General features: G+C 41.8%; 1 pseudogene across 1 annotated transcript; it reads right to left on the reverse strand.

Moving 5' to 3' along the window:
- Positions 1 to 3,913: 3,913 nt before the first annotated feature.
- LOC308322607 (endothelin receptor type B-like) lies at positions 3,914 to 26,117 on the reverse strand (annotated as a pseudogene). The gene is made up of 8 exons (XR_013966220.1): positions 25,939 to 26,117; positions 16,341 to 17,007; positions 13,897 to 14,009; positions 12,265 to 12,471; positions 9,927 to 10,076; positions 8,932 to 9,065; positions 8,536 to 8,644; positions 3,914 to 8,263 (listed from the first exon to the last, which is right to left on the reverse strand). The product of XR_013966220.1 is annotated as an endothelin receptor type B-like (transcript).

Below are 26,117 nucleotides of genomic sequence, written 5' to 3' on the forward strand. Positions count from 1 at the left end.
ACTGATTTCAGTCATTTGGATTCCATAGAGGGCAGCATGTCTTCTATGAAAGACAATAAACAGTTTTGCCCACAGTGCCAAAACTACTGGTAACTGGTGTACTGACCATGGTATTACTGTGCTTAACTGACCAGCAAACTGGCCTGACCTGAACCCCACAAAGAATCTAGGTTGTATTGTCAAGAGGAAGGTGTGAGACATGAGACTCAATGTAATACAAATACATTTATGGCTGTTATCAAAGCAAACCTGGGCTTCCAGAACACCAACAGTGACCAAGGCTGATCACCTCCATGCCACGCCCCATTGATGAAATAATTTGTTCAAAAGTAGCCCAGAACAAGTATTGACTGCATACAATAATATACTTTTCAGATGGTTGACATTTCTCTTTTTTTTTGTTGATTTTCATGACCATAATCAAGATTAAAACAAAAAAGGTTTTAAATACTTCTCATGCACAATGAATTGAGAATATATGAAAGTTTCACTTTTTGAATTATTCTAATTAATTGAGATTGAGATGTTATTTTTCCCATTCCCTGAAAAGTGGACATACAGTATAAGGTTTCCAGTTGACATCTATACACACTCACTGAGAGCAGAGGAAAGTTTATTTAATGAGCTTTAAGCTGTGGGATTCTATCTGTGTTATTAGTTTTCTGACCTGATGAGAACTCTATAGCGGGGGCAGTGTTTTGAGTGTACAGGGTTTGATGAGGGCCCAGGTAGGGCCAGGCCTTAATTTTCAGGCCAGTTGAGAACTCTAGTGTTCGCCGGCTGCTGGGTGCGGCTGCACTAATAACTTTAGGGAAGGCCAGTCTAGAGTTTAAATGGAAAGGTATCAGTCAAAAGGGAGACATCGAAAAGGAAGGATGGATGGGGAAGGATCAACATATGGAATGTCAGAACAGGTCAGCTCCATATATGGAGATCAAAGGGTTTGAGGTCAGATGTACTGGCCAATATTGATGGCATCAGGGATCTCCATTCTCCATACTGTATATGGGCTTAATATTGATGACATCAGGGATCTCCATCCCTGATGATGTCACGTGATGTCACGAAGGGTGACCGACCAACCAAACAACTGACTGACTGACGGGAAATGCACAATTTCATAGTAAATGCAACCTGCAGTCGCAACTAACCACTTGTAGCGGACCCAGCTGGCCAATAAGGTTGAAGACTGACTGATGATTTTGACTGATACTTTATTTCAAAATTCACCGTAGAAACTGAGAAAAGATAAATATACATAACATAAGTAAATCAATAAATCCATAAACAAACACAGTACAGGTTGAGACAAATGCATATACAGTAGACCTAAACCAACAGCATAAATGTTCACATGAACCAATAATTAAAGTTAATCACGGTTTACTTTTTACTGTGAAACATAACTCAAAACCCCTTTGTATCAGCCATGACAAACCCCACAACAATAAGCCAATCAAATTCATAAGCAGTGAAAATACAAGATATGACAAATAAAAGTATTAACCTTGTTCCCCTTCCAGCTAGGCGCTAATAAAGTGGCATGTGCAGTTTGTTCCAGGGCTCTTTGGCCATCCGTCCTTAGTTCCTTCCTTGACAAACTTCTCCATATGTTGCCATTCCTTCTCATGGCAGTATCTGTTCCTCAATCCTCTTACCACTGAGGTTGGCAGGTGGCATTTATGATCAAGTGCTGCTATCTGCAGCCCCATCCTGGGCGTTGTCCTCACAGTCACAGGTGAACTTGATCATTTCAATTAAACTGATTTGGCCCTGTGGGCAGGAAACCTTTACAATGAAAGCCCTGGAGAACTGACTTGGGGCAGGAAACACGTCAAAATAAAAGCTCAAAGAAAACACAAATTAATCATGGAAACAGCCCTGTGGGTCCGTTACACCACTTATGCCCTGTTTTATACATTGGCTATTGGGAAAATAGCAAGCCGCAAGCACACAACGCATCAGGGTGCGATGCATTGTGAGCTTGTATATCAGCTATTTTCAAAAACAACAACATTGGGCAAACAGCCAATCTATAAACCCACAAGCTTCAGCTTGTGAGCTTGTAGATCTGCTATTTGAAGCCTATAGGACGGAAGAGTTTGAATATATTGAAAGCAGGACTTGAATATGAATCTATTGTGTAGCAGCACAAGGTTACATTTTGTTGATGTCATGCGGAAACCTTGTATGTCCAATCTAAAAACGCATCTCAACGCAAGTTTGTATATAATTTGATGTCAGTTGGTTGTGCATTTTATTATCTTTTACAGAGTAGGGCCTATGGTTTATTGTTTTCCACCAGCAGTGATAGAGTTTTTTTTTTAAAGTGCTGATCAGTGCTAATCACATTAAGCATAATTGACGTTAATTTAAATTTGCTGAACTAAATTGGAGTCATCTGAGGTGCTCAAAGCTCCGCTGTTCCGCCTGGAACGTCAGTGGTGGAAGAAGTGCCTACTCTTATTTCTTTACTCGAGTAAAAGTGTCAACACAGCAATGTAAAAAAAATATATTCAAAAGTATTGGCATCAAAATATACTTATAGTACCAAAAGTAATGCAGTACTCGTTATGCAGAATGTCCGATTTAGCTTTGTTTTTATTTTTATTTTTTTAATAGCCTTTAGTTTAAATAGGGCTGAAATGGTTAATGTATGATTTCATGATGACCTTTGCGGCATGTCTCTCCCCTTCTCTCTCTCCCTCCTTCCTGTCAGTCTTCACTTGATACTATCAATAAAGGCAGGAAAGCCAAAAACAACATCTAAAGTACTCCAGTAAAGTACTTAAGTACATGTACCTTACTTTCCACCACTGCTTCACAGAGTTTTACTGAAAAGGTTTGGAAATATAAGAGGAAAAACTGCCACTTTGACCAGTTGATTGGTCAATGAACCTTGTGCTTTTTCTGAATGAAATATGCAGTCAGATCATATTCCTCTTGTCTTGTCGTTGCTGCTGTTTATGTTTACAAGTTGAACCTGGCAGCTATAGAATCTATAGATGACGTGTACTGGTGAGGGAAAAGACGACCTGGTGACTTCTTCTGGAGCCCAGGAAAAACTGCAACAGGAAACGCATTCCTCTTTTCTAAATCAAATTATAAGAAACAAATGTCTCTGTGTGTTGTTCTTTGACTGTTTGATTTAATTTAATTTAAATAGTGAAGTCCGTTAAATTTGTGACAGTAGTAAATCGTTATTTAGAGTACTACTGTATACACTTTTGATGTTATGTTCATGTTAAAATAACTGCATCAAATTAAGAAATTATAAACCCAGCTATTTGGTTCTCAACCTACATTCCCATTTATTTTCCTTTCATGGAAATCTACAAGAACAGATAGTGTTTATCGTTTAGCTCAATGCTTCTCAACATAATTTCATGTCAAGGATCCCAAAGTGATACATATCAGGCTGTGGACCCTCATTGTAATAGCCAACCCAGGAGACAACAATATAGGCCTAATGCAGTTAGCATATTTTAGTTGAACAAGTAGAAGACCAGAACTTGACACAGGACCCGACTCTACAACTTGTTACCCAGCGTTGACTGAACACACACAAGAACAGTCTTTATAGCCTCAGAAGCTCATCACCCAACCAGGCTCAGCTGGTCCTCACAGGTGACGCGGCGACGCCACTAGGCCAATCAGACTCTTGACCTCAGGGAGAAGGGAGAGGAGATTGGCTAAGGTGAAATAGGAGCAGGGCAAGGGACCTTTTCCCCCAAACTAAAGATACTAAACTAAAGATACATTATATATATACACACAAGCACATGTGTAGGCCTACATACATTAATTCATAGGATAAGTGCACTATAATATATGTAAAATTAACTGTGGAAGAAGAAAAGTTAAGTTAAGAATAAAACGCACACTTTATAAAATAGTATTTATTTACTGCATATTGGCAACAAATACGTACAATATAAAATATATGCTTATTTTACACACTTGGGCCTATCTTCACATGTTTTACCTTAAAAGTAGGCTACTTCTTAACAGAACCATTAATAAACTAAACTTCCCTCTGAAAGTATATTCACAAAGTTGCTCAGATCACATTTGATAAGGAAATGGAAATACCAAACAATATGCTGGAAAATTAATATTGAAAATGATAAAACACTTACTAGTATGTACTTTTTGACCATCCATTCTTACGCTTGGTAACAACAATGGGCTAGTTTAGGAGTGAACCAGGGTCTATTCTTAGTAGTTCACTCCTAAACCAGCTTCTACTTCACTCAACAGAAGTTCGGTACAGCAGCTATTACATGTAGCTGACTGCCTGACTCAGCTGATATTGAAAAACACATACATGGATGTAATGAAATAATATGAACAGTTTATAATACAAACTGGTAGGCCTACATTTTAAAATGACACGTTTGGCATAAGATATTTTCTTACAAAAATACAATTTGTGAAAGCTTGTACAGAGGTGTTTTCCAGTCGGCATTCTGGATGCGTCTCCGTGAAAGCTTTATACACAGCGGTCATGGTACTGATTATGAACAACATGGACAACAATGACAACTCCAGTGGTGGACACAAGTACTGAAGTAAAAAAGGCCAACAGTACTTGCTTTTAACAATACTTAGGTATTCAAAAGTGCATGCTTTTCTATTCAAAGGCACACATTACATTTAGTTTTATAGAGCATTGCTATATAGGCCTATTGAAATACAATAGCCAATCTACTGTTTTCACTTAATTTCACTTAAAACACATTTACCGTATTTCATATTTGTTTTTTGTACGTTTTTTGAAATGTAGTGGAGTTTAAGCCATAGGCTAAAAAGGAAAGTTAAAAGAATAAAGAAATTAAATACAAGTTACAACAGATACTCAAAAGTGTACTTCAGTAAATTTACTGTACTTGGTTAGAATCCACCACTGGAAAACACCAAACTTTCTAAGTACTTTTCTGGACTGAACAACAGCTGTCCTCCGCATGACTTTGTTCTCTAATAAGGCAGAGAGAAAAGATCACAGATTATCGACTCTGTCGCATGACTGCGGCTGGTTGGTACAGTGGGGCCCATTTTCCTCTACTAAAAGATGCCGTCACTGCCTGTGAGTTCGTTGATACTGCTGGTTAGGGGCAAAAACACACTGAACACACGCTTCCATTGTCAGCTGTGGATGTTAGTCATAGTGAACGCACACCCCCCTCTGAGTCTGCAGCTATACCCTCACCCCTCGGATTTACGCCCTCTGGAACTTCTGGACTGTTTTTCACTTTCCCCTGTCAGATATTGAAGCTCCAAACGGTGAAACCAGCATCTTTTCAAGATTTCTTCTTCATCTTTTGTGATTTGGTTTATTTCAAAAGTCACTAAAAGTCTGATCTTAAAAACTAAAACGTAATGCTTGATTTAAGTCAGCAACTCAATTTAAATTTCCACCAATAATATTGCGACGCTCTGTAATAGTAGCCTGGTTAATAAACCAGACCGAATCAGCCGTTGGCAAATAAAAATGTGCCTGCCGGCGGATTACGGTCTGGAGAGGCTCAATTGTACGCCCATTTCCTACACCAGAGAAATGGGGCGGCCAATCGGAACACGGTATGCAATATGGGCGGGCTTTGGTACAGTGACTTTCAATGCTTGAGACCTTTGACTGACAGTATAGCTCTGACCAATTGTGTCAAAGAGAAAATGTTTCAACCTGCCACCCTGGAAATGAAATCCAAGCTGAGCCTCCCCAGACTAATATCCTGCGGTCCGTGCGATATTAGTCTGGTTTATTAACCAGACTACTGTAATAGTGCTATATATCATATAGCACAATGTTTAATCCCTTTTACAGATTAGCTCCATCGATCACTACAGACTAGAGGGCGGTGCTACTCTGTGGAGAATGTCATAAAAATGGCTTTACTTACTACACAGCTATACACAAACTAATGCAAAAACAAATGTGTTACTGCAGGTTCGAGTAGCAAACTTGATTCAGTACTGCTTGTTGTACAACATGGCAATGCAACACGCAGGAGAGTAAGTCCCATGGCCGGGCCCCTGTTTCAAAAGGAAATACATCAAGATTATAGTCAAAGAAAGCCATTTCAGCTGGCCTTTAACATTAGCATTCATTCATAATTGGTATAGTACATGTGGTTCTCAATCCAGGGACTCTGAGAGAAAATGGACCTTTACAGGTCTGTATCTGACACATACAAAATAATGGAACCAAATTGACCCGCATTTGTACAGTTATGGAGGTCCTTGGGGTTTGGTAGCCTACCCTATATTAGGCCTATAAAGGCTAGTCATAATAAAGAGGTTCCAATTTGACATGCATCCTATACACACCTCTGCAGTCTGGATAAATATTTAATATTAACTCACTTTAAAAAATAGGCTACTGATTAAAAGTACATCTACTACTAAAGGCTTAAATCTATCACAGAGGACTCAGCTAAAAGATAAATGTTGCTTTGGTTTGTGTTTTAGTCACATTCGTTTTGTCATGGTGAGTTTCTCCCTCTGTCTTCTCATTCTGTCTATTAGCACAGCGGATCTGTTAACTAGCACAATCGCAGTGGTTCTGCGACTCCTTCGTGTTTGAGTAAATGGTCACACCCCCCTCACGACTCTGGGGGACGACGATTTACTATTCTGTCCATATCGGGTTGCAACGGGGCCGAGTCGGCTAAGCGAACTTCGCAATGTACGACACGGCAACTCGCACGCTTTACCACGCTCGGTGGTGGCTCAAGTTCGCTTGAGACGGTGCCCATCCGTCACGGTCTAAAATCCCCAACCACTAGGAGGGGGGCGTGACCACTCAAACGCGAAGGAGATTCCATGCGGTAACATCATAGGCTGTCCCCAATCCATGCTCGCGGTTCTGATAGTTAGCACAGTGGCTCTGCTAGCTAGCCCAGTGGTTCTGGTAGTTACCACAGTGAATCTGCTAGCTAGCCCAGTGGTTCTGCCGGTTATCACAGTGGCTCTGCTAGCTAGCATGGCGGTTCTGCCAGTTAACACAGTGGTTCTCTTAGTTTCTATCCTATGCATAACCATGGAGGGTGCTTATAGGGCACCAGAGACGATCTGTTGACCAGCTCCAGCTCCCTCTCTGCTGCTCTTATCGGGTGCAGGTCTTTTTTCCGACAGCATATTGATCCGAAACCTCAATCCTAACCTAACCCTAACCGCAAGCACGGGAGCAGCGCATGTCGGACCATCGCTTTTTCGCATCGCAGCGAATGTCCCCCCGCTGCGGAGCGGACCGTTGCCCCGTCGGCTAGAATGCTGTCGGAAAAAAGGCCGCCTCCCCTCTCATCAGGGCACCAGAGACCATCTGTGGACCAGCACCAGCTCCCTCTCTGCTGCTCTCATCAGGGCACCAGAGACAATCTGTTGACCAGCTCCAGCTCCCTCTCTGCTGCTCTCATCAGGGCACCAGAGACAATCTGTTGACCAGCTCCAGCTCCCTCTCTGCTGCTCTCATCAGGGCACCAGAGACAATCTGTGGACCAGCTCCAGCTCCCTCTCTGCTGCTCTCATCAGGGCACCAGAGACAATCTGTGGACCAGCTCCAGCTCCCTCTCTGCTGCTCTCATCAGGGCACCAGAGACAATCTGTGGACCAGCTCCAGCTCCCTCTCTGCTGCTCTCGGCTGCTCTCATTGCCTCAATGAGTTTCAAGTGAGTTCATTCTCTGATGTTTTCCTTTCTTCTCTTCTTTTGTCTCCGTCATCTTCTGCCTCTTTACAAGTACAGTAAGTACAGTAGTGCCATGCAGAACGATCAATGCAAGGCCTGAGTATCTGGTGATGTGGCCGTACCACCAGTTCTCGCTTTCTTAACAGTGGTAAGCAAGTCATCATGTTGGCCCATGTCAAGACTTTTGCTGCTAGCTAGCATGGCGTGAACAGTCTGATGCTCAGTCTGCGGCAGTGAAGATTGCTTTCTCAACATTTGATTAATAATAAAGGCTGTGTAGAGGAGTCTCTGTGTGTGTGTGTGTGTGTGTGTGTGTGTGTGTGTGTGTGTGTGTGTGTGTGTGTGTGTGCGTGCGTGCGTGCGTGCGTGCGTGCGTGCGTGCGTGCGTGCGTGCGTGCGTGCGTGCGTGCATGCATGCTTGCGTGCATTTGCATGTGTGTCTATGTGGAGCTGTATTTCTGACTGGAGCGTGAGTTGGTACGGTCCAATCCATTTCCATGATTGGAGCCTTTCCAGCGGATGCCAGAGCCTCTCTCATCGATGGGAGACGTTCTGTAACACCAGCAGCACAGACATGACTGCAGAACACAGAACACACAAAGCACTCTGTCAAACAACAACTAAGGGCTGCAACAGTTCATCAAAACAATGTCATATAGGCTATACCGTGTATACATATATGTCGTAACAAATGCCAAAGATATTCAAAATAGTGAATACAATATAGTGAAAACACAGTTGTGTGTGTGTGTGTGTGTGTGTGTGTGTGTGTGTGTGTGTGTGTGTGTGTGTGTGTGTGTGTGTGTGTGTGTGTGTGTGTGTGTGAGTGCGTGCGTGTGCGCCTTCTGACCTGAAAGCAGTTCTTAAACTTCTGGCTGACAAAGTAGAGAGCAATGGGGTTGATGCAGGAGTTCAGGGACGCCATGTTGATGCCGATGTAATCCATGACTAGCAGGAAGCTGAAGAGAGAAAGTTCACCGTCAGGTCAACAGGATGTGAGAGCACAGAACAATGAGTTCTCATGACACTAACGTGACATCGGTATAGATACAGTGTGTGTGTGTGTGTGTGTGTGTGTTCCTGCATGTCTATACTGCAGGGTGGCTTATTGTCTGCATCAGCCGAGCATGGTATAGCGCATTAACAATGCAGGGAGATGGTTTTGCTTGAGATTGCTGTGTGCGTGCGTGCGTGTGTGCATGCGTGTGTCCGTCCGTGTTTTGTGTGTTTGTCTGTAGGTGCTTACCTGAGCAGTTCACAGCGGTTGGGATCATTCGGGTCGTAAATAGTCTTCCTCAGAATACGACTGAGATGAAGAGGCAGCCAGCACAGTGCAAATATCAGCACCAGGCAAAACACTGTCTTAGCAACTTCCCTCCTCTGCAGACACACGTGAAAGGTGACAATCAAGATGGGTTTTATTTGTCTTACTTAAGAAGGCTACAAGCAGCCAAGGGCCTGTTCTGTGTGCTATCATAAAAATATAATGCAATACAACAACATGGTAGTAGCAATAAGGATAAAAGAAAGATAAAATAAAATAAATGACGCATTTATATATATTTTATCCAAATCGCTTCGCATAGAGTACATTACATTGCACTACCGACCCATAATATAATGCTGAATAAGATAGAAATAACAGTTTTAGCAGCAGAGTCAAAAACGTACAAAAGCAGAGGCATAAAATATCCTTAGAGTCTACCGCTCTGTTTGACCTAGCACTGTGCTTCTCAGAGTGAACACATGGAGGAGCAGTTAGCGGTCCAGTGCCTCACTCATAGACACCTTGACATGAAGCCTGGAGGATTCAGGGATTGAACCGGGGACCTTCCGATTCCCAGACAGCCACTCTACCTCCTGGGTAGGGTACAGTATGGTATAATGTTTTTGTCCTATTGAGACATACAGTACAACATAGATTATGTTGTATATCGTATCTGTAGTATATCGTATCTGTAGAAACCTCATACCAGTCCAAAACTGTTTTTCAGCTTTTTCAGCATTCAAATTCACAGCAAAAGTAGCATATTTACAAGCTCAAAATGTGTCACTTCTTGCGGCGTTTCAAACTTTCAGATCTGCTACTTAATATGTTTTGTGCAACGTACAGTAGTACGATCAAGTAGGGCATTCATTTATGAAAAAACACAAAAAGTTAAAGTATGGGGATAAGACAGGAAGCGCGACAATATGTAAGAGCAAACATAACGTCTCAGTACTAGAGAGCATTCTACGTACCTGTTTCATATGGTCATTGAGTGCGATGCGCATGCCTTTCTTGCGACTGAGCATTTCGCAGGACATGAGCGTGTAGAAGATGCCGGTGCAGGCCAGCGGCAGGCAGAAATAGAAGCCAAACAGCCACCAGTCCTTCACATCCTGGTAGAACTGGGGGAAGAAATAGAGACAGTGGTTCTTAACCCTTTCAGGCTGTGACGCCCCAAAATAATCATATTTGAACTGTGGACCCCCACCGAGAGACAGTGAGATCAACTTACGGCGAACAATGAAGTCTCGACAATTATGAATTTCATCGCAACTTTTAATATAATAGGCCCGACGACTTGCTTTTCGTTGCGACGTATTGCTTACCCCCACCCTGACAAGAATGTAGGAGTTGAGTCATTAATTTTTGTTTGATTCGGTTATAGGCTACAGATAAATATTGTGAACATAGCAGATCTACAAGTTCACAACGCCTCGCATTGTGAAGTTTGTAGATCGACTATTATTAAGAGGCAAAGTTTTTGCCATATTCTTATATGATTTGACAATTTGACAACTGTTTCACCAGTTTGTATAGTATAGTTTGTAGTTAGTTTGTTGCAGTAGCCAAATGGTCTTTTCTTTTCTTTTTCTCCTTTTATTAAAAAGGTCTTAAAAGTCCTTAAATTGTCATTTTACTGTCATCTGGGAACCCCTCCACAATTATGTGAGGACCCCATGGAGGTCCCGACCCACATGTTGAGAACCACTGTGCTAAGAACATGTGGAGTGGACATGTGGATTTACTCAAGAGTCAAGACAAAGATTTAGAATTGGTTGTCCTGCCTGTTTCCTGACTGACTGTGGTTTTAACAACCATGTTTTCAGTTTCCGAAAATGTGCTGCTTGATGGGAAAGGATCATTTGAGTACGTTGGTTGTAACTTAGTTCTGTCATCAGAGCCGGGAGAATTAAACGAAAAACAGGAAAATAAATTAACTTGGTTTTCAATCACCCGATCTCCCCATGTGCAGGCACTTTGAGGTTGTTCGCGATCAGAACATGCAATGACATCCAGTCATAGATGCTATATTTCTCTTTGCATTTGCATTTATTTACTAACACAAATTTCGCACATTCTTGTGGTGTGGTCGTATTTTATAAATCCGCTGAAAGGCCTAAAGTCAAAGCAGAAGTGGGCCGTGCACATAATGCACATAATGCATTTGAATCCTTTGGGAAAACGTTAGTCTGCCGTTTAGCAAGAAGAATGCTAACATGACCTTATTGTAAGGTAATTCAATAGTGTGTTATTATGAAAAGCAGACATGTAAAATATAAAGCAGGCATCTTTTGGATTCACTAGTTCCTGGTGATAAGAAAAGGCACCATACAGTTGTATACTGTACTACATACTGTACTCCTGGTCAAATATTACTCAACTACAAGTGCAATTTGCACAAACTAATTTGAGTTAAAGTACTTAATAGCAATAAAAGTATTCAAATGTACAAATTACAAAGTATATATATTTTTTATATCAAGTCACTTAATACAAATGTAGTGGAGTCAAAAGTACAACAGTGGCCTTCATGTGGTTAGAGCATCCTATTTACAATTTAGGCATTTAGCAGACGCTCTGAATCCAGAGCGACGTACAGTAAGCAAGAATAACACAATGTAATACAAGGTAATGTGTTGTGTACGCCCTGAAACTGGGAGGTCAGGGTTGGATCTCCGGCCGGGGCATACCAAAGACTGTAGCACGTGTGCGAGTAAAACGCGCATGATCCTGAAACGCCTGAGCGGAAACTCTGCTCTTTGTCACTGCTCTGACGTCTCAGAGATAGTGCTGTGAAATCACGTGAACACAAGATATTGATGTAGGTATTCATAAAATAATGTGCTTTATGCTTTTATAGGTACATTTGTAACTTTTAGATTTAAACTGTTTTTTGCATTATCCCGTTAAAACCGGGAACATTTTGATTTAAACATTTTGCCTTTTCTATTCAATATATATATATATATATATATATATATATATATACAGATATATGGAATGCAGAGCTTGTACATCTGCTATTTATTTTATTGAAAGTGTGAGAACTACTGGTTTACGTAACGCATTTGTAGACTGAGGACACTCTCAGAGAATACAGAGTACAGGCTGCTGTTTGTGTATTTCTGGTGATCCACTCAAGTCATTTTGTAAGTCCCTGACAAAGATTTAATTTTGACAAAATTGTCCACCACAAGCCAGCATGGCGATGCGCCCTGAGAATCTTCCTCAGGTCTAAACCTCAGGTCATGATAATGTGTATAGGCGTCCCTTGACATGAACCAGTGCTGTGTCGGTATCATGCAGTACCTGCAGAAAGCTGGTGCTCTGCTCAGGAGGCAGCATGCAGACCCTCAGCTTGGCGCCCCTGTAGGGCAGCTCGGTCATGTCGAAGGCCAGCGCCTCGGGGACGGCCAGCAGCACGGCCAGCAGCCAGAGATGGACGTCACCTCCACTGCCTTCCACAGAGGAATGCCCATCCCCTTCACCCTGCTCCACGACGTCACTGCATGGTAGCTGCATGCGCAGTTTGCGCACGCATACGCACACACACACACACACACACACACACACACACACACACACACACACACACACACACACACACACACACACACACACACGCACACACACACACACACGCACACACACACACACACACACACACACACACACACAGTGATGTAGACCAGTGATTCCCAACCTGTGTGCCGTTTGAAATGGCCAGGTGTGCTGTTTGATTTCAACAAAAGTAACCCCGACCCTCCCCCGACAGCTACTGGGCTGCCTGCGGTCCATTGTTGCATCATTGTTGTTGGCCATCCCCACCAGTCCAACGACCCTCGGCCATAGCAGTGCTAATGATTCAGATTTTACGGGGGCCAGTTTCGAATTGCAGCCGTCCGTAGGTGCCCTTTGAGAGCGGTTTTGAAGGAGTCAAGGGATTCGCATGTCTTAATGACTGCAAGGCGTTCCACATTTTGGTGGCATAGGAGCAGGTTGTACATGGTTCGTTGCACTCCCTCTGGTGTTGTGGGTGTGGACTTCATTAACATTAAGGAAGTATCTAGACAGGTACATGGGTATCTTGGTGGTGTATCGAATCTTGTGGACCAGACCCATTGCAAGATGCTGTACTGTCGTCGACCCTAAGCCATTCCAGCCTGTCAAAGTGGGCAGGGGTGAGGTGGGTTCGGGGGGTGAGGCCAAGCAGCAACACAACAGACCCTATTGTAAACAAGTGTAATGCTTTATGGTGCTTTATGGTGTCCACAATTAACAGTTTTTTATTGAGTTGTGCTTGAAATGTACTGTAATTCTCCATTCTGTTAATATAATAAATACTTCAATCAATCAGGTCCTCGTCCTCCACATTAACATGGTCTTTGTCATGTTTCATAATAACGTTCGCTGTTGTCATACCGTAAATTCATAATTATATACATTTCTCAAAAGTAACTTTCAAGTGAAGTTTATGGAAACTTTAGGGAGAAGTATTTCTTGCCTGACTGCGGTGTGATTCAGGGTGACCAGATCGCGAGCGACACGGGCACCCACAACACAGACACTAGTAGTGTCGACGTTCTGTGTGCACTGTGTGTGACCGATTCATACTCCTATTTTACCGCTGTTTCGGCGCTGTAGTGCCAAAATGATTTCGGCTCGTCAGTGTGTGTGGTGGAGCTGAGTTATTCCTTACCAGTGTTGCGGACTCTATTTCTTTCTCTTGTACTGCCATTTGTCCAGCACCTGGGCTAGAGTGTATGTGCATGCTCTATTACCTATGTTGCTATACATACCGTATAATAACCGGTTTTAAAGGTATATCAACGTACAGGCTTTCCAGGTCTTAATGGGTTCATATCTAGCCCATAGTGGCGATACGTAAATTGTTTGTGTGCGTGTGTGCATTCATGTGTGGATAAATGGGAGTCTACTGACCGGTCGATGCTCAGAGCACACAGGCTGAGGACAGTAATTCCCACCGAAGCTTTCTGGATGAACGGGAAGAGCTTGCAGATGTAAACACCAAAGGGCCAGTCCTCTGCTAAGAGCTGCATGAGGGAAATAAGAGGAAAGATGCATCAGTCCTCAACTTTGTAAAGAAGTGGGTGAAAGTTGTGTTTGCGCAAGCTCCATCATTTTGTTATACAGGGAGAAGAAGAAAGATTAGGGGGCAGGGAGAGGGAGTGCAGGAAGAAAAAATCATGCATGTTTAAACGAACATTATAAAATGTACAAGATATGTACATAATCGCATTGAATGGTTAAACATAAGGAGTAAAAGTGGTAACACATCGGTATGACTAGATTAGACGTTAGAGCTGCATCAGGAAATAGGAGGAAAGATGCATCCGTAAGAATAAGGGAGAAAACTCATAACCTTATAATCTGTTTCATAATGGAACTATTAAGTCTCTATTAAAAAATAAAATAAAATAATTTTATATGGCTACTGACCACACTTTGAGAAACACTGCACTATGGCCCAAACACAACAGTATGGTCTTCATTCATCACACAACAAGTCAGTTCAACTTAAGGACAAAGTCATTAACAATACATCATATTGCACTACAAGGTTTTGGTACTGTAGTTTGTTGTTATAGCAGTGTTAGTTAACCGCTCAACAATAGCTCACAACTCATGTTGCATCACTATTAAAAAATGTTCCCCAGTTTGAGCTAATTTTAGCTAAGCATTGCAGTACTAAGAAAAATAAGGGAAGGGTATGCTACAAACCCCCTTAGAGCAGGCACATAGAACGACATTTAATCAGTTTAACTTGAGTCATGCAAACTTGGAATTGCAGTTTAACATTCAGTTCAACTGCAATAATTTGAACTTAAAGGTGGAGGCTGGGGTGGTGAAGGCAAGCTTTGCCAATAGCAGCAGGAGCAGTGTGGCAGCAACTAAACTGCAGAGATCCAGTGTAGGTGGGAGCCATGTTCTATCAAATGTACTGCCTCTTGTTGTGACTGGGTGGGAAGTGGAAGCCACACAGTGAAACACCTTGTTGTAGGAATGAGCTGTCATTGGAGTGAAACAAAGCGTGGCTGATTTGGTAATGATAAACGCTGTGATTGGTGTGTAGAAAAGTGTGGCTGATTGAACAAGCTGATTACAGCCTGTATAACTCCCGTGATCTGCATGAACTAACGCAACGCTTCATTCCTAGCACTTTGCATACCTGGCATACCAAAATGTTACTATCTCCAATTTTGGATTTGCAAAAATACAAAAAGTATATATTTCACTTTAGTCTGAACCAGATATTGGTGGTAAGACATTCAATTTATTTATTTATTTAACAAAATTTGGCAGAACAGTCTGGTAAAAAAGTAGTTATAAGCTTAATTCAAATGTGAATTGTCTGTGACTGCTTTTAGAAACCAGCATGCTAAAATGGTTTACTCATCTCATCAACGGTTGCAGGGTATAAAGAGGGAGATTCTCCTGATACATATTTTGCCACTCGCCTGTGTTGCGCGCCAAGAATAGCTTACCTAAGGTCACAACGCGTCGCAGACACAACACGTTGTGAGCTTGTAGGGTCTGCTATTCTCGGCCGCTTTTGCCACGCGACGGACGACAAATTAGGCTTATAAATCTGTATGTTTGCCTGTGTGCACCTGGACTGAAAAGGTAAACCTCTCATGAATAAAAGCATAGAAAAACCATACTGCATGATTCATGAACACAAACCCATGCTAATGGGAAAGACGCTGTCAACACTAAAACCAAAGAAAGATACATTGGCTAGAATAAATGGAATGTACTGGCAGCAGTGAAATTATAAATGAATTACATTCCACTTTTTTCACTTTTACATGCCACCAATTACTTTTTACACTAATTACCACTTATGGCTTAAGTGGTACATTATGGGGCTTAAGTCTTCAGCCCTATTTTATACTTTGTCGTAAAACCGTGTCACATGGGAAAACCTGCCGACAGCATTTGATCTCATCTCATGTTGTGAGTTTGTACTGTAAATGTTCTATTTTGCTAAATAAATTTAAAAAGATGTGGAAAATCTTGTACACATGATACAAAATAAGAACACCAGTAGGTTTAAAGTGGTTAAGTGTCTTCGTGGGTGTATGTTTTAATACTTACCAGAAACCCACCAAAAAAAGGAATCAAAAGCAATAGTTTGCCTCATTTAGCATCTAAAAAACCCCAGATGTCGGCATGTTATTAGTGCGTGCGTGCGTTCGTGCGTGCATAGGCTATGTGCGTGTGTGAGTGAGTGTGTTTTACAGCAGCGATTCCCAAACCTTTTAGCTCAAGACCCAAAAGAGAAATTAGACGTTTGCCCGGGACCCAAAGTGGTGAAAATAGCAGATTGGAATATTTAGCAGAGTTTTACAGTATTTCTTTACCTTGTACACATTGATAGGGATGGCGATCAGAATGTAGAGCAGGTCCCCCAGCGCCAGGCTGCCTATGAGCACGTTGGGCCCGTTCCTCATGCACTTGTTCTTGTAGATGATCCTCAGCAGCGTGGAGTTCCCGATGATCCCCACCACGAAGATCATGCACGACACCACCGTGTTCACGTACTTGAAGGCCAGCTGGATCTCTGTGCGCTTTATGCACATGGGGGGGAAGGCACCGCGCGGCCGGCCCGCGTCGGCCGGCACCGGGAGGGGAGACGCTGAGGAGGCGTTAACCGAGGAGGAGGAGGTCCCCTTCGCTCCCGGGTCGTCTGGAGAGTCCCGGCTGAACCGAAGAGCTCCGGCCAGTGTCACCGTCAGGAGGAACAGCAGGCCAATAACAGCCCTCATCCTCTCACAGAGCGCGCGCACACACACACGCACACAGACACGCACACACACACACTCTCTCTCTCTCTTACGATGACTCAAGGCCACGCAACCGTAAACTCAAAGGCACAGGGGGAAATACCCAGCACATGCACACAGACATATACATGCACACACATTCACACGAACAAACACACACACACACAGCACACAAACACACACACACTGGGCCTAATTCCAGACCCAGGGGCTTGGGTTTGTGTCCTGACTGCTTTCACAGGGCCTGCAGAGAAAGTAGAAGAGACACCAGTTATTATCTCTGCTGCTGATATTAAACACAAACAGGAAGCCCATCTGCACGTGTGAAACAAATATGACGCAGGTTTCTGCAAGTGGGACATCAAGGTCAACAACATCTGGACGCGAAGTGATGACAGGCGACCCTGTGACCCCGCGATTCATCGTGTTGTGTGCTGAGTTCCACGTAACATCTCAGGACCCGTGAACCAAATTCCAATACCCAAATTCACGTCCACTCGCTCACTCACACTCGGTCACTCCAGCATGGCGGTGTTACGGTGAAATTGGTGACCTGCTGAAATGTGTGACAATCGTCTAGACATCACGTAACGTCAGTGTCCGAATGTAAATCATTGCGATTCGTTTATTAGAAGAGTTCAACCTATCGGTATTCAGGTCACGTATTTAAAGACCTCCATGAAGTCCACAAGATGGTCAAACATTATGTTATGTGAGTACCGGTATTTCATTTTGTTTTGACACTTTATATAGAGCACCGAAGTCTGACGTCAATATTGGTAGAGGGCGCAAATCCATAGGTTCATGTACTTTTTATTTGCATTGTAATCCCCATAGGGGGATTTTAGATCGCCTCATATAAAAACTGTGTTTGAAAAATAAACATGTCATCCCGGCCGTTTCACTCATATGGATATGAAGAATCAAGTGACTGAGAGAAAATGCTATTGTTACTGCTACTGAATTAGTTACATTTTCGCTAGAAAGCAGACTGTATCATGAGTGACTGACTTTCGCAAACGATACAGAGACACTACCCTGACAATAACGCAGAGACGGTTTGTTTATTTTTGGATCACAATGCTTATATGAAATGATTTCAAGATGACCCCATGTTATTCTCCATAAAGAAATTACTTCCGTGAACCAGGCAGAACCAGGGGATGAGTGAGTGACGTCAGAACTTCGGCGCTCTATACTTCTACTCCACTTCTACTCCATTCTTATTTTTGAAGACAAACAGTTAAGCCCTATTTTATACTTAGGATATTCGAAAATTGGTGATGTACAGGCTCAATACTCTGTGATAGGAACTTGTTTTTTATTTTATTACATGAACTACTTAAACCCTAGCATCCATATTCTGTGGAAAATTAGCCGAAAATAGCAGATCTACAGAGAGTTGTGGACTCGGCTATTTTTGGCAAAGGTTTGGTGTAGGATGAAAATAAGAGCAGACCAAGTACTAATTTTTGAAGGTTTAAGTGCTTACCATATATTTGCTAATAGTAGCCCTGCCTCAAATAATCGCCTGGTTCCTTTTAAATGCCCGGGATGTGAGTCTGACACCATTCTGCGTATTAAAGCCCCGTCCAAATGATAGCAACAGAATCCAACACACATCGTGCTGTCAAACAATAATATTGTTGATATATTATATGAAGCTATCTATGAAATCTATGAAAATGTTTTATCTGCAACTCAACGTTATACACAGTATGTAGTGGGGGTCCCATAGCTGCTTCATCTTAATCTCAACTAAGGGGTCCTTGGGCTGAATAACATTGAAAACTTCTATTCAGATTGTCAGGACATACTGTAGGCCAAAGGTGAACAACATGGTGTAATTCTATACCATAATTCCCCAAAAACTGTTAAAAGTTTAAAAGTAAATAACTATCTGAGTGAGCAGATAATACGTACTTGGACCGAGAATCAAACATTACCTCAGAGGGAAGACAAAATGTTCTGCATAACACACCCAACGTTCCGATATGCATCATATATTTACTTTCTGTCTGCGACTGTCTGTCTGATACAAAGTAGTGCATAAAATGGCTCATGCAGGACCAATTGGATATCAATTTAGAATCCAAATATATCCAAGGTTGTGTTGCCAATAAAGATGTTTGTGAATGCACTTGCAATTCTTGATTAGTCATTGTTGAGGCAAACAAAATTGGAACACTTCACATTATAAGATATAAGTTTGACACACGGGAAGATTGATACGTTTAATACGGGAGAAGAACTTTAAGCTGGTGTTGAAGTAGTTCTCTAAAGAAAGCAGGGATGAGAACACCGTTCTACACTAGTGGAAAGTATAGCACAATTTTAAGTACTAACCAGGCCTGGACTGGCCACAGGACTTACTGGGCATATTCCCGGTGGGCCGCGACTGTAGGGGGCCGCCATGATTAAAGAAAAAGAAGAAAAAAAACAGGCAGGCAGGCCAATAGGCGGCAGGCCACCAGGAAAGGTGCCAGTGCCATCATGATAATGTCACTGTACCTGTATCAGTGAGTGACAAATAAACCCTCTACAAAGGGTTGTGTAGTTGTCTGTTGGTTTGTATCATTTATGTTGTTCTGTAAAGTGGTGTTATAGGGGCTTGTTTGTTTGTGTGTGCATCGACGGAGCGGGCGGTAGAGTTTCTGCTATCTGTGTGCTGGTTGTGGTGGGCCGGTCTGGGCCAAATTCACGCGAAAATGACCGGGCCGAATTTTTGTCCCAGTCCAGCCCTGGTACTAACCCATTTACTTTATGTGATGTAAGGAAAGGGAGTTCACAGGTGAATTAACAGAACATCAGGGCAGTGGGCACTGGGGAAATGGGAGTGACAGAGGCACAGTGTCCACGAGTGACAGCAAAGGCCTGACTCACACCTTCGCATCTAACATTGATGCATGCTAGATGTAAAGAAAGGGTTTGTTTACATCTTGCCCCAATGCATTTCCAATGGAAGTCACATAGTTTGACAATACATTTGTGTTGTACAGCTTTCGGCTGTGGTCCGACTGCTTCCCACCCCCTCATACAACACAAATGTTGTGTCAAACCATGTGACTCCCATTGGAAATGCATTGTGAGCTTGCATCAGTCAATAAGTATCATGCATCAGCTATACATCAATCTGTTGCGAAGGTGTGAGTCAGGCCAAAGACTGCCAAAACCAAAACAAACAATAGAAAAGCAAGATACTCCAATCTCCTCTTTACAATTACGGCCCATGTGAGTGATAACTCGAGTGAGACGGTTGTGAGTCTATTAATTCCAATGAGAGAAGTGAACATGAACACAGCTTCTGACGCATTCTTTAGCCCCATGTATGGTCACTGAACTAAATATTGAACCTATTCTTCACAAGCTACTAAAGCCTCACTAAAACAAATTCAGAACGACAAAACAGGAGAAAATCGACGTTGTTGCCGACCTGTCTCTATATGAGCAATGCACTCTCGCGATATCTAGCAATCATAGGACGTTCAGGAGATCTGATGTCAGATGGCACCTACTTATGAGACCTTTGTGTACCATTTTGTACCTACTGGCGAAGCGTGGGATGCCATTGCTTCCTAAATTAAGCATGAAGCTTTGGGCAAACTGGCTGACTTCCTGTATCTGTCATGTGGGTGGTCACGCAGAAGGGAGAAGTTGCCCCAGAGGGCTTTTCAACAGAAAGGGAGTTCACACACACACACACACACACACACACACACACACACACACACACACACACACACACACACACACACACACAGGAAACAAGAGCAGATTGTACAGAGCCAACTCAGGTCTGCTTCACTACTGAAGGTTCAAGTAGTAAAATCCCAACTAATACAGCAACAAAGTTATCAACCTGTTATGTAAAGAAATTGCTAATACATGTATAGAAACTGAAGAAGTAATGAGTGAGAGAGAAAGAGACAGAGAGACAGACAGAGAGAGAGAGAGAGAGAGAGAGAGAGAGAGAGAGAGAGGGCTAGGGGAGAGGGACAGAGAGAGTACCCGTATTGACTACTCTCAGTCTCTCACTGAGTCAATTAACCACAAAACCCTCTAGAAACTGGACCTTTTTCCGCCTACATCAAATCTCTTTGCCAAAAATAGCCCATCTAGTAGATCTGCAATTGTTGTCTATATGGATGCTGCGCAAGAGGATAGATGTACTGCTGTAGAGGCTGAACATAAGCTTTAACTGTCACAAATCCAGTCAACTGACAACCTAAAATGTAATACTTAAATACCGTTATTGACCGAGAATTCACTGAAAACATTGGAAAACGTTAGGACTCAACCTCTTCTTTTTTACCACCTTTAAAAAAACTAGGCTGACCTATTCTGACTTAGTCATTGGAATTTCAAAGTCATTAACACAATGACGTGTTTTTATTTGACAACTTAAATATAGGGCCAAAGGGGAACATTTTTCTGCATTTGACCCCAGCAAAGTGATTCAGAGGAGCCCTTCTGATTCCTGAAAGACCGATCTATCTACACTACAGTATAGTGAGACTCTGGCGTCCCTTAGCACCCAAGGTACTCTAGAGTCTATAGTGCTTCTCAAACGGTTTCATGTCAAGGGGCCCCAAAGTGAGATATATTTGGCCGCGGATCCCCCCCATCTGAAAATGTTTAGTGCCAAGGAAGAAGATGTATATGTTAAACAAAAAAATTGGAACAAAACATTTCCGATATTTTGTAAATATTTTTAAAAGCAGATGTAGGCCACAAACTCACTTCGTGCTATGCTGCGAGCTTGTACATCTGCTATTTTTTAATAACCAAGGTGTAAAATATGGATAAAGGGGTTAAAATGATTGATTTTCTTTTGTTGCTGGGGACCCCCTAGAACCCACCCAAGGACAGGGGTCCCCGGACCCCACTTTGAGAGCCAGCTCTAGCCCCCAAGTGGCTCCAAGTTACTGTAGTTACAGTATATAGTAAAATATAGCAGAGTTCACAGAACTTCACACCAACTATAAAAGAAATACAATGGTGAACAATATAGTTATATTTATATGTGAACAGCTCTTTATATTATATATTTACTTATATATAATATATATATACATACTATATATATATATATTAGGTAGGCCTACTCTAGCCCAGTGGTTGTCAAAATGGTTGTTCTGGAACCCCCAGGTGCCCTTGAATGGTTTCAGGGGTTCCCCAGCAGCTAAATGAGTTCACGGTAACCACTTTAAGCTATACTTCAGCTTTTTACAATAACCAATCTACAATCTCACAACAATGATGCGAGTGAGATTGTAGCCTAGATCTGACATTTTCTAAACAAAAGCTTAGTGGGCAGGACATATTTCCAGGTCCACGGCCAGAATGGATACATTAATTTGAGGTCCTTGACATGAAATAGAGAGAACCATTGACCTATAGAGTGTAAGGTACTGCACACCTCAGGTTGGGTCTCTGGTCCTATACTGTACATAAAATATGGAATGGCTTCAGTTTCTTGAACCAATAAGACTCTAATCTTGTGACATTCAGCATGCAAATAAAAGTTTTAAAAGAAACCTGAAAACAAAAGAACCCACAGTAAAGGTTCTTGCTGATCTCGTTTGTCGGAAAAACTGCAAAAGAAAATCACACCAGTCTGCAAGGACCTTAAGACAGGAAAGAACAGCTTTACCATTTACACTAAATTAGAAAATCGGCTTTACCATTTACACTAAATTAGAAAATCAAGACAAAAATAAAATCTAATTTCACAGTCCTTAAAAGAGTTTTCTAAACCGTTTTACTGGTTAAGGAACAGGATTAGCGTGTTAGATGTAAGACAACAGACCAGTGTATATAGTTGACCTACTGTACCAGACAGTGATGTTTGTGAAATAGCTTGGAGGGAATTCATGTAAGTCGTGCACTTGGTGACAAGTTTTAGATTTGTAGTATATGGTGTTATCGGTTTGGGCATAAGGTTTTCAAAAACCATCGTTAACGAGTGGGCTCATCCCCTAGTGGTCCGTTTGAAATGAATGCGATAGGTCAGTACATGGTTGAAACGCCATATAATTGATAGAAGAGACATAATTTTCAAGATGGCGTCCACAAGTTTTAGATTTTTGGCAAGGTGTTAGGTATGGGCATAAGGTTTCAAAAACCATCGCAAACAAGTTGGTCTCGCCCCTTAGTGGTCCGTTTGCAAAGAATCCAATATTAGATAAGTCAGTGCATGGTGGAAACCCCAAAAAATTGATATAAGAGCTTTTTCAATGGATTATTTTACTATTGGGTAGGCTAAATAACATAGTAAAAATGTAAGAAAAATAACTTCAGGAAAGTCATAATTTTCAAGATGGCGTCCATGACCCATACCTATACCTAACACCATCGGGACCTTATGCCCATACCTAACACCATCGCAAAAATCTAACTTCACCTTAAGAGTGCATAATTGTTGTGATTTTTTACATATTAAATCCCTCACTTAAAATGCCTATAAAACGGGAAGGTCAATCTTGATGATTTTGGACGAATTCCCTCCCATGTTTATGAAAGACACAACTTTGCTCTGATGACCAGCTCAGGGTTTTTTTTAACTTGAGTTGCAACTGTCCTTTGTATGCTTTAGCACTAAATCTCTTCGGCTGATGATATACGAGCTGACAAAGTAAAAAATAGCAGATGTATACAAGCTTGTATTGTATACAGTATCTGCTATTTTTAATTAACCAACGCTAAAATCTAAAATGACTAATGACAGATTACGCGATTTTAATGGGTTAAGCTGTCTGTGGCATGAAGAGATGCAGTAGACACTGCAGGACATATGTGTAGTCATGGAGGATTCTTTGTGTTTGATACATTTGGTTTAAAAACACCCTAGCAATCTACAAGCTCACTTTTGCTAATTGCTACAGTAATTTCGGTGAAGATATTTTAGCGTATAGAGGGACAAAAGGAGGGGCCAAGTGTAGACCCCCTATGGGGGACTGTCAACTAAATAATATGCTACTCGTAGTGTATAGCCTATAGTCAGTAGGCCTATGGTTTAAGTGGTTAATATGGGTGCATTGATTGATTGATTGATTGATTGAAATATTTATTAACAGTTTGCAGAATTACAATACATTTCAAGCACAAACTCAATACAAAGACTGTTAACTGTGAGTGGATGACCCAATAAAGCATTATACTTGTTTACGAGAGGGTCCACCTTGTTCAATTCATCAAAACATTTAGAGACGTACAAATAGACACTTCTATATAGCCAAAGAACAGGAATGCATCATAAAGGAGGTAAAAATGGAAAAGAAACAGTGAGGGGGAAAAGGGGTGGCTGGTGGGGGGGGATTAGGATTTTATGGGGGCCAGTTTTGAATTGCAGCCGTCCGTAGCTGCCCTTTGAGTAGACCTGCGTGTGTGTGTGTGTGTGTGTGTGTGTGTGTGTGTGTGTGTGTGTGTGTGTGTGTGTGTGTGTGTGCATGTGCGTGCGTGCGTGTGCGTGCATGTGCGTGTGTGTGTACACTGTGTGTGTGTGTGTGTGTGTGTGTGTGTGCATGTGTGTACTGTACCCACACAGATTATATAGGCTCTCTCTATATTCCATTTCCATTGGTTCTCAAAGTGGGCCCAGAGACCCCCAGGGGTCCTTGGGGGGGTCCCCAGCATAATTAGTTACATCACAATCCATTTAACTATACTTTGGCTATTCAAAAATAACTTTTCTCTTTTTTTCTTTCTTTCAACGATGCACAACCCCTTATTTACGCCTTTCTCACAAATCACTTGGACTATACTGTAATTCACTTTTTTCTGGACAGTTAACTCTGAAAGTTAACTGACCTCTTATCCCCTCATATCTGAATAGTTCTAGCCATAATCTTAGATCAGCAGACAAAGTTTTACTTGACCCCCCCCCCCCCCCGCCCCAACAAAGCTGGTATAGACCACTTCAGTGTCCACTTTTAAAAACTCATTATTATAGAAAGGCTTTTAATTACTTTGAATAAACATCTAGTTTCTGCTTTCTCTTTTTTTTTTTTTTTCATTATTTTTGTATTGCTCTTTTGCTTTTGTTAATTTCCATTGCTGACTTGTTTTAGATGCTATACAAATAAAGTTTATTCTATCACAATAAAATGTCTTAAATAATAATAAAAACAATACATTTTCATACATTTTTCAAACAATAGGACCTAACCCATTTTCAGACATTTCTCAAACAATAACCCTGCACAAGGAAGGCCTGCTTGTGTTAGGTTATAGGTGAGACAACATAATCATTTATGATTGTTTCTCATCCAGCACCAAGTGTGTACAAAAATATTATAATCGTATAGACAATAAGAAAATATTTGGCTCCATGACGACTCGAGGCTCCATGCATGCAAGAAAATAGCCTACCTACAACTGTGCACTTAATGTTAACAGGTCAAATTGTTTCATAAATAAATATGTGCCAGGCACCGCACCTGTAAGGCTGTATGCATGAAGTAGGCCAATAGGCTAGGATATAGCTACTTTGCCGATATAACCACTTTAGTCACGTATATCAATATGTCCTTAAGATGTTGTTCTTACATCATCATAATGATCTCATTTTGACTCAAGACTCAATTACTGAATGTCAGGTTTTCTTTAGAATAGCCTGTCTATGAAACTAATTAGCTAGATACAGGGGTCCAGCACAGTGGTTCTTGAAATGTTTTTTTTCAAGGACCCCCATTTGGTGCAACTCAGAGTTACACAACTTTAATGGTTCATTTGGAATTGGACCGCACCTTCAAAGAACCCCAAAGACCCACTTTTATAACCACTGCGCTATAGGCTATACTTTGTGTGTATGATAAAATTATTCTCAATTTGTCCATCATTTTGACAAAAATGTCCAGTCAAGCCAGCATGGCGATACCCTGCACATATCCTCAACAACTGGGCAAAACTATAGGCTCTAGCCTATAGGCTACTAACTATAACAAAAAATATATAATTAAATAAAAAATTAAAAACTATGCGTAGGCTATATGTTTTAAAAGCAGGGCACAAGTCATGTGATTGCAGTTTGACTGTGCGTCATCCAGGGTCGCTGGCTGGAGGAACTCAAATTGAATTAAATCAAGTTCAAATGCAACCAATTTACCGTCTGCGCGCAAAGCCCCTAATAACAGACAGCAGCACGCACTGCGGTTCCGACGCAGTTCCGACTCACCTTCAGCACCAAATGTCACTTCAATGCCTTCAGGAACAGCAACAACCAGTTTTTTTAGTCCGGCAATGTCCGTTAATTGGCCGCGTTAATTGCGCGGTGGGTGATCCGAAAAGTTTCCTACAGTATGTGCGTTCCCGTGTCCAGTGTTATGTCCGCTTGTTCCCCGGCAGGCATGCAGA

The sequence above is a fragment of the Protomyctophum bolini genome (genome assembly GCF_963924005.1).
Source record: "Protomyctophum bolini genome assembly, chromosome: 10".
Classification (NCBI taxonomy): domain Eukaryota; kingdom Metazoa; phylum Chordata; class Actinopteri; order Myctophiformes; family Myctophidae; genus Protomyctophum; species Protomyctophum bolini.